Source organism: Octodon degus, unplaced genomic scaffold (assembly GCF_000260255.1).
Source record: "Octodon degus isolate 3935 unplaced genomic scaffold, OctDeg1.0 scaffold00028, whole genome shotgun sequence".
Classification (NCBI taxonomy): domain Eukaryota; kingdom Metazoa; phylum Chordata; class Mammalia; order Rodentia; family Octodontidae; genus Octodon; species Octodon degus.
Window position 1 is genome coordinate 56,263 of NW_004524604.1, and position 9,386 is coordinate 65,648.

At 41.7% G+C, this 9,386-nt stretch overlaps 1 protein-coding gene across 3 annotated transcripts in view; it reads left to right on the plus strand.

Annotated features, from left to right (window-relative positions):
• LOC101585685 (zinc finger protein 878-like) overlaps positions 1-9,386 on the plus strand; it is a 27,543-nt gene that overhangs the window by 7,702 nt on the left and 10,455 nt on the right. For 2 of the 3 annotated variants that reach the window (XM_023713000.1, XM_023713001.1), the window contains exon 2: positions 3,081-3,228. The exons of the other annotated variant lie outside the window; for it this stretch is intronic. The gene's annotated coding sequence lies outside the window, so the exon portion shown is untranslated. The remainder of the gene's footprint in view (positions 1-3,080; positions 3,229-9,386) is intronic. 3 annotated transcript variants of the gene reach the window in all.

Here is a 9,386-nt window from a genome sequence, read left to right on the forward strand (position 1 = left end):
ATGTATGATTTTAGCAATTCTCAAGCAGGTCCTTTCTTTGTCATTCTTGACGGACAAAGCAGGCACGGAGGAGGAGCCCGTCACTGATGAATGGGCTGGCTATACAAACTGTCAGTCAGGTGGGCTGAAGCAGGAGTGCTCCTCAGTGCCACACAAAAGTCCAAATTCTGAATGCATTGCTGACAGCAACCCCAGCTGACTTGGGCCATCTTGATCTATGACTTCTGCTGGTTGTTCACTACATGGTTAGATGTTTGGAGACCAGAGTATTTGAGCCATACAAGGTCATTGTGAGGGATGGATACCCTGAGACATGTTGAGGCTGAGGTCTTTATAGGTGTGGAACTCACTATGGTCACATTGGAACTTTCTTCCTCAGCTCTAGAATCAGAGGTCATCTTGATTTCAGCCACTGCATCATCCTCTGTCCCTCCTGCGTTGGCTGGAGCTGGGCCAGTCTGGGTCACTGGTGCCCTGTCTCCCATGAGCAACATCTCAGCCCAGAACTTGGTCTCAGTCAGCTCCACCCTGCAGCTGTGTCTCTCACTGTGGAAAGGACAAGGATCGTGGACAAATGCCTCATTCGAGTGCAGGGTCCAGCAACTGCAGTGGTGTGGTGGCCCCTGGTCTCACCCTCTCTGCAGCAGGTAAACCTGAGTTTTATAAATATCGATGATGCAAGGTTTTGACGCCAGAGTATTATGTCCTTGGGCCTCTATTTCTTCATGATGACAGTGAATTCCTAATTTTAAAGTAGTTTCCATACTTCCAAGCTCATGGTAGATGTTCATAAGGCCTATAGGATCCAAAGAAAGGTTTATCATTGCTAGTGGTGTGACCTGGTTGTGGAGCACTTGCCCTGTGTGCAGTCAGTGCTTGTGTTCCATGCACAATACAAAGAAAAAATAATTATTAATTTTAAAGTGGTACTTGTAATAACTAGATGGTTTATGCAGTATATGGCTTTCCCATAGTTTGGAATGCTCAGGAAAATGGAAAGGCTGTTTGGGCAGGTTGAAAGTGTTCCAGCTAAGAACGACTTCCAAGGGGCTCCCTGTGAAGTATACACTGAGAAGCTCACTGAAGTAGGATATCTTCTCAGACAAGTGGTTATGTATGAATAAAGTAGAGAAGGTTTCACCTTTCATGTAATTGCTGTAGTCCTTGGACTGTGTAGATAATTGTTGTAAAATTTCAAATGCTGGGCTGCCTAGATAGTTCAGACTACAGCATCTCCTTAGGCAGGCTCAGAGACCAGGGTTCAGTCTCTGGTGTGCTGTGCCAGCACCACCCCTGGGGCATGCTGAGAGGACAATTGAGACTGGGCATGGTGGTGTGCACCTGTAGTCTCAGCACTTGAGAGGCTGAAAACAGGAGAATCACTATGAGTCCTACCTGTCTAGTGGGACCCTGTAGACCCTGTACTATATATTAAAAAAAAAAAAATTCAAATGCTGGTTGAAGTGGACTGGATATGTAAGGATTACCACAGTATGGGTAGAGCTTCAGTATCAGGTCTGCAGATGTACAGTGCTTATGTATAAAAAGGTTTTCTTTGTAGGGAGGAATAAATGGAAGGAGAAAGAATGTGAGATAGGAGGCTGGTAGTGGATGCAAAAATCAACACTTACGACATTGGTCTTCCTTAAAGGTCAGGTTGTCCTTAGGAGGACAATGAAAGGATTGTATGTTGGCTTGGTCTAAGAGTGGGTCAACGATCAGAGGCCTGAAGGAAAGAGAAGAGCTTAGTAAAATTAGATAAATATGTCTTATTATTGCTGATCAGTTCACCTATTTTTATAGCAAAATTAAAAATTGCTAAACTGGCCTTGTTATAGTTTTAAAAATTGGGTGGACACCATTATTCTAGGATTTGTAGGAGTTTGACTTCAAAATATATATATATTTTTTTATTTTATAGGAGGAAATTTTAGGGAATTTCTCTGAAATATATCCCACACACTGTTTAATTTTCTTTCTTTCTTTCTTTCTTTCTTTCTTTCTTTCTTTCTTTCTTTCTTTCTTTCTTTCTTTCTTTTTAAACAGTGTCTCACTGTGCAGTTCAAATTGGCCTTGAGATCATTTTATAGCCCAGGCTGATCTTGAACTTGTAATAATCCTCCTGCCTTAGCCTCTAGATGCTTGGATTTTTTTTTTTTAAAGGCCAGACTGGGGTGAACTTTTAATCCTGTTTTAGCTGTGTGTACTGCTGAAAGTACAGCCATGAGCCACTATTCCTGGTGAAGATGAGAATTCTTTAATCACAATAGTTAACCCAGACTACAGTGCTTGGGTAAATTAAGCTTCAGTGAGGCAGTTTGGTACATACTTTTAGTCTCAGACACTTTGAACACTGAGGCAGGGGCACTGTAAAAACAAGTCCAGCCAGAACAGTTGAGCGAAACCTTGTGTCGACACCTGCAGTTCTATCTCTATTCTAAAGAAACTTATCTAACATGCACAGGACTTCAATTCAGTGTCTAGTACTGAAGAATAAAAGTGATAAGTATTCAGTGAGAAATTTAGTTTTATTTTTGAATTTTATTCTGTCCATGCACCGTGGCATGTTGTACAGTACTTGCTTATCCTGGGTAGAAGCAGTGAGTCACACAGCTCTTTCAGCAATAGACATCAAGGGAATACAGTAAGTGATCTATAGTGGTCTGCATTCAATAAAGCACCTGAGATATTTAATATTTTAGCATCACCTAGGCTTTTTTTTTTTTAACATATATGGTACAGGGTCTCACTACTCTTTGAACTCAGACTTGTAGTGATTCTCCTGTTTTCAGCCTCCCCAGGACTGGGATGACAGATGTGTGCCACCACCGCTGGTCTTGGTGACTCACTCAGTGGGCCCGGGGGCGGGGCCAGCAGGGCATGCAGTACTGGGTTTTGAATCCCGGTCCCTGCTGTTGAATTAAGACATTTTCTCTTTCCAGCTCAAGCAAGAGTAGAATAGATTCTGATGAGCTTCATCTTGAACAGTGAAGCACTTTATAAAGAGTTGAAGAAAAAGCACTACAGATGCTGTTTGAGTTGGAAAAAGAAAACTGACCCTTCGTTTTGTGTTCTAAAAGTTACCAGAGACTGCAGTCCCTGAAACTCCTCCAGGTTCATCTGGATTCCCCACGTGCCGAAGGCAGCCCTCTCATACTGATATCCGAGAGAAGATCATGGAAATGGCCCAAGGAAAAGGGCAGATAAACTGTAGAGCTTCTGTGTAAGGTGCGTGGTAATCTGTCCTCTACACCTGTCTGTGTGTGTCACTGTGGAGCAGCGAGCGGTGCAGGCCTGTCCTAGTTAGTTTTCTCATTGCTGAGACAAAAATACCAACATCCAAATTTAAGGAAGGAAAGTTTTATTTGGCCAGCAGTTTGTAGAACTTTCAGTCCATGGTTGGCTGAGTCTAAGCCGGGGTGGCATGGCAGGTGAACATTGCAGAGGTTGAACAGTTCATGGTGGGCAAAACGTAGCAAAGCAGGCGAGCAAAGGACCTTAACAGCTTTCTTTCTGCCCCTTTTACATTCTATTTAGGCTACTGGGATTAGGGTGGTGCCAATCCAGTCAGCAGACTGATTTAGTGCTCTAATCCTGGCATTGCAATGTGAATGAATCAGTTACACACTCTAGATTCAGCCAACTCTGAAGAAGGCCCACCTGTGACCGCATGAGGCTTTGGGAGGGGCATCCAATCACGAGCCGTGACAAGGCCCTTCTGGCTTTTCACTGTAGTGCCATCAGAAATCCATCCCAGATGGGAAGGACAAGAGAGTATACAAGTATAGACTGGGAATAATTTGGTTGGAGTCACTTGGCTTTGATTTGTGAATGCAGACTTAAGAGAGACGCCAGTTCTGGGGTCTTCTCCGTTTTTGGGTACCTTGCCATTCAGGAGCTTCTGTATGCAGTGCACCTGCTGAGCAAGTGGTTTCACCCAGAAAACATGTCAGGGTACCACAGCTTCTTTGCCTGGTCTGCCTTTAAGGAAGGCAGGCTTTTCAAATTCTGTCAGCAGTATAAATGCCACAGGGAGCATTCTGTTTCTTGCTGCCCTAGATCCAGATTTGAGAAAAGGCCATATGTGACCAAGAGTATGCTTGTCACTGGATCTGAAAGCTTAATATACCACAATCACACTACCACCACTGTGGGACAATAGCTGCTGTTTCCTCTAACCAGCAACACCAGAGTTTCCCTAATTAGGCTAATTTCATGGATTCACAGTGAAACTCGATTGCTAATTTTCATGTTTCTTTTATGCTTTATCATTTGTGATCTCATTTGATTTGCTTAGCTCTACCGTCTTGACATAATTTGATCTTCTTGAGCACCACAGGGCTTCCTTTCATTGTTCTCAAATATTACATCTTGATATTTTTATCACTTCTGCATAGTGATTTTTCCTTTCCTTTCAATCCTTACATCATTTATTTTTGTTTCTTACAATACTACACATGAATTTTGATTTCATGTAACATAACAGAGACAGGGACTGCCAATGACTTATTTGTGATTCTAAAGTAACTTCTGCACAGTGACTCCAAATGGTAGTTTTATGGTATGTTGTTTTATCTACTTAATAACCCATTTGGATTTTTCAATTAATAGCCTCTAAGAAATAATTGGTAGAATTTGAAATCTGGAGAACGTTTCTGTCAAGATTCAAATGAGATTTTTCTTTTTCACTTTTTTGTGATGAGCTCATTATAGTTTTCTAAACTGTGTTTGCCTTTGTTAAGATTAAACACACACACACTTAATTATGACATACTAGCTGTGTGTGTGTGTGTGTGTGTGTGTGTTACCTTGGCTTGAAACTAAAGCATCATATGGGTTTAGGACCCAGGCTACCAATGAGGTGCATGCCAACATGAGAAGCTATTTTATAATACATCCTTGTTTTGGACTAGGTTGTTTTGTCCTGGATTTGAAATCTGCATGGCTAGGTATAACAGGATTATAATTGCCTTTGTTGTAAACATGTTCTCTAAGTTTAGTTGAAGATTTCATTTACTTGATGAAATGAGCTACAGAGATATTGAACACTTTTTAAAAATTACAGACATGTGAGACCAGGCCACGCTAAGTGCATCATTTTTTATCATAATGTTTGCAGTTTGAAGACTGATGATGTTCTCAAGTATGAGGGCCAGAATCATAGCTGTTATGTAGCTTTACACTTACTCCTTTCCTTTTGATGAGGCCCACTGAAAATCCATATTCACTTTTAAGAAGAAATGGGGAAAGGAGTTGATGTTACAAGGCTGCCATTGTTTTCAGTAGAGGTCTTTTACTTCCTTAGGTTATTTTTGTGGGTGCCATACTGATGATAACTTTTTCTAATGTCTTTCTCAAGGTGTTACTGATTTTTTTCCTTTTTTTGTATTGGTTTTTTTCTTTTCTTTTTCTTTTTTTTAGTTAAACATATCAATACTTGATGGTTTTTTTTTTTTTTTTTCTCAGCACAGTTCCATCCACTAAGCCTCACTTGAGAGTTTGATTGCCCTGCTCAATTTTTCCTGATGACTGAGGCCCCCATGCAAAGTAGAAATAGTATCACCGAAGCACTGAGAATTAATGCGATTTGGGTTGTGAAGGAGGACCTGTTAACAGAACAGAGAGACAGCAGGAATTGAATCTTAGGCATCATATTTTTAAGCTGGACTTTTGCCACCTCCAGCATCTTCTGACTGGCTAGAGAAGCCTCTGTCCACTTAGTGAAGGTATCAGTGCACACCAACAGATGTGTTTACCCCTTACTTATAGGGATGTGGGTGAAATCCATTTGCTAGTTTTCTCCAGAGGAGGTCGCACAGCTTTGTATTGGTTCAGGCACTGAGGAAGCTGAGTCTGCATTATGGAGGGCATAGGCAGAAAATGCCATAGAGACCTGATTGCCTAATGTTATGGGCCTCAGGCTCTGTGAAGAGCCGATGTGCCGTAGGAATGGTGATGCTTGTTCCGCCCAAGTTGAAGGCATCATCATGTAGGGACTTAATTACTTTCTACTGTACTTGCGACAAGAATGATTGGGGTCCCACAGACTAGCCCTGGCTCTTTTGGACTTTTCCTTCATTGTCAGTTATTGGGGTTGTGACCTAACTCTGATCTGCTAAACAAGTGGATAATGAATGACTTAAATAAAAGAGATCAGTAGCATGATATTGGAGCATTCAGGAAGGTTTGAACTGTCTCTGTCTCTCTAGATTAAAGACAAAAAGCTCCTTTAGACATCCTGTATGAGTTTTCAAACAAAAGAATGGGATACTGAGGCTAATGTAGGCACTGAGAAGGACCTGCAAAGAAGTTCAAAGACTTCTCTGATGAATAAAATTTGCTGGTTAAGAGAACTGTTTGACCTCTAAGGTTTACATTTTTGTTGTTGTTTTTTTTTTTTTTTGTATTTTAGGGAAGGGTCTACAGGGTGTTCAGGGCTTCACTACTAGATTAGACTTGTAGTGATCTGCCTATTTACAGCCTCCCAAGATCTGGGATTACAGGTGTGCCCCACCATGCACAATCTCAATTGCCTTCTCATTGTGCCCCCGGGGCGGGGCTGGTAGGACAGACCTCGAGATTGAACCCACAGCCCCTGAGCCTGCTTGTAGGCACTTTAGTCCACTGAACTATTTGGCCGGGCCCTGTTGCTCTAGAATAGGGCATGTCAGCAGACCATTTCCGTGGCTGCCTTAGCTGTGATTATCTTGACTTTAGGACACTATGTATGCTCTTTACAACACAGCCAGAGGTCCCTGTTTTCAGCAACTTATCCGTACACAAAGAATTACTTGATGCTCTTTTGCAAAGCCTCCTGGTTCTAAGTTAAGATCTTGGAATGTGACTGCTGATAGGCTGAGCTTATTTTGGGGGGCAGCCTGTGTGGCAGCCAAATTTACTTTGGAATTTTCCTGGGAGACAGGATACAGGGAAGCTTGATATTCCCAGCAGTGGTCAACTGATGCTTCAGTTGGGGAGATGAACTGTCCTAAGGACATTATGGATCTCTTATCTATGCTTTAGCAGCAACTGGTGAATAGTCAAAAGTTCGCCTTTTTTTTTTTTTTTTTTTTTTTTCAGATGGCTGCCCAATCTTGTAAGACCAGAAAAGTATATTTGGAGTCAGTATATATTGGTGGTGGTGAACCTATGGCATGTATACAGCCTCAGGCTGTTTGTATCATTGAAAGCTCTTGTTACTGTTTTTCCTTGAAGACAACAAATGTTAATGTATGAGTTGCTTTTTCTAAACGAAAGCCACAGTATTCAGGTCTAATTACAGTGTTGAAACATTGTGATAAATAAGTGGTTTTGGGGTTGCAGTTTGGGTATTTGATCTCTAAAAGTTCCTGGGAAGCCCATGTGAGGCCACTAAGTTCTAACTTGTGTGCAGAAGTTCCAGAGAGGGTTCTCTTGCTTCAGTGACCTGGAAGGACTGTCTGGGTTAACCCATCCTCCTAATGATGTATTCTATGAAACTACCACCCATTTCCGAGGTTCAATTTCTTGTCTTTGATTTGCCTCTTATAGGGGTTTGGCTATTACATTAAAATGAATATCCATAGGTGACAGAGACCCTTTGTTCCCAAGAAGGCCGTCAAATACTCTTTGCCCTCTGGAGAACCCAAATTTTGTCTGTTTTCCTTGCTGACAATTTTCTTTGCCCTAATGTTAAAACCTATGCAGATATGTTACTTTTGTTGAGAAATCTGAGCCTCATGTTGAGACACTTTCTAACATCCTTTTGCTAGAAAATTGAGAATTTCATGGCATTTTTTTAATCTTTTTTTTTTTTTTTTTTTTGGGGGGGGGGATCCGGGGATTGAACTCAGGCCCTTGCGCTTGCCAGGGAAGCACTTATTCCACTGAGCCCTCTCCCCACCCTCATGGCATGTTTTTATTAGATAACTCTTTGGTGGGACTACAGATGAGATCATCTTATACACTGTAATAGTTCTCCCTTTTTAAATTTTAACTTATCTTAAATCTCAGGCTAAGGCCCATGCAAACAAGTGGGGCTATCCCTGAAAGTAGGAGGTAAGAGTCCAGGTATACTGCTGACAAATACTGTCATTCAGACCTGTGACAATCCATGTCCTAGTTGCTAAGGACGCAGCCAGCCTGTTTAGGGATCCTTACATTCAAAGTCAGATGATTATTGGGAGTTGAAATCCATGAGGATACAGAAGACATTTTTGAGTTCAGAGAGAACCAATTAGTGTCTCCTGGGGTCTGTGGTAAAAGGATGTATGGGTCTGTTACTAAGGGATGAAGAGGTACTTTGCTTCATTGATTTTTCTATAATTATGCTGTAGGTGATATATTCCTAATGAATGACTATGGAGAACAAATGAGTGCATTGCACTGGCATATCACCAGTGACCCTAGAGCCAAGAATGTATCAGTAGTGGGCTTTGTCTCCTGCCTAACTTCTCTCGAGGTAATAGTTACTGTCTTTGTGAGGGTATGTACATTAGAGTCCTTCACCAGAATCACAACCGGAGTGGCCTTGACATCCCTTTCGAGGGTGCCATTATACCTGCTTGGGGATCAACTCCCAGCAGAGAAGTTGAGCCCCATGGGGTAAGGCCGGCTGGGTCCTTATCAACTAGGACATGGACTGTCACAGGTTTGAATAACAGACTGGCCCTGAGTAGGAAGTGTGTATCTCTCAATTACTGGTATGGGGCACTCCAATTTCAACATGAAGTCAGCTTGGCAAAGGAAATCTTCCAGCTGGCAGCTTAGAGTGGGAGTAAAGAAAGTTGACCAACTAACTCGTTCCAGGCACACAATTTTGGGATGAGATGAAAGCTCACCCCAATAAGAAATTAGAATTGAATAAGATACCTCAATATCAGGGCCTACGGTCATCTCCAGGCTCATCTAGGGTCACTCAAGTCTCCTGTATGGTGATGAGAATGTCTTTGTGGTGGGGGCAACTTAGGTCTTTTTAGGCAGTACTAAACAGTCCAGGTATTCTTCCATGACCACCATAGTGGTGGAGAGCCTCAACTCTCTTGGAATGAGGGGAGTCTCTTCCTCAATGCCAAGAGTCTTTTGTATCCTCTCAGGCCTATCAAGATTTTAGAGGGCACTCTTCTGTACAGTGTCCTGGCCACTTGTACTTGAAGCACTCTTGTTGCTATCACTGTTTTGATTCATTCAATTACTCTTAGTGCAGTGGTTTCATACCTGTTAGGGCGAGGTTGGCTTTAGCCTGCTTCTGTCTTACTCATTTTTTAAAAATTTTGTCATGAATATTAAGGATCATATAACCACTTTTTTTACTTTATTTTTATTTTTTTGACATCAGTTATTTTATTTTAAAGAAAAAAAATAAAAACAATGGTACAAAATCTCAAAACAAGATTTTAGGAGAGTAA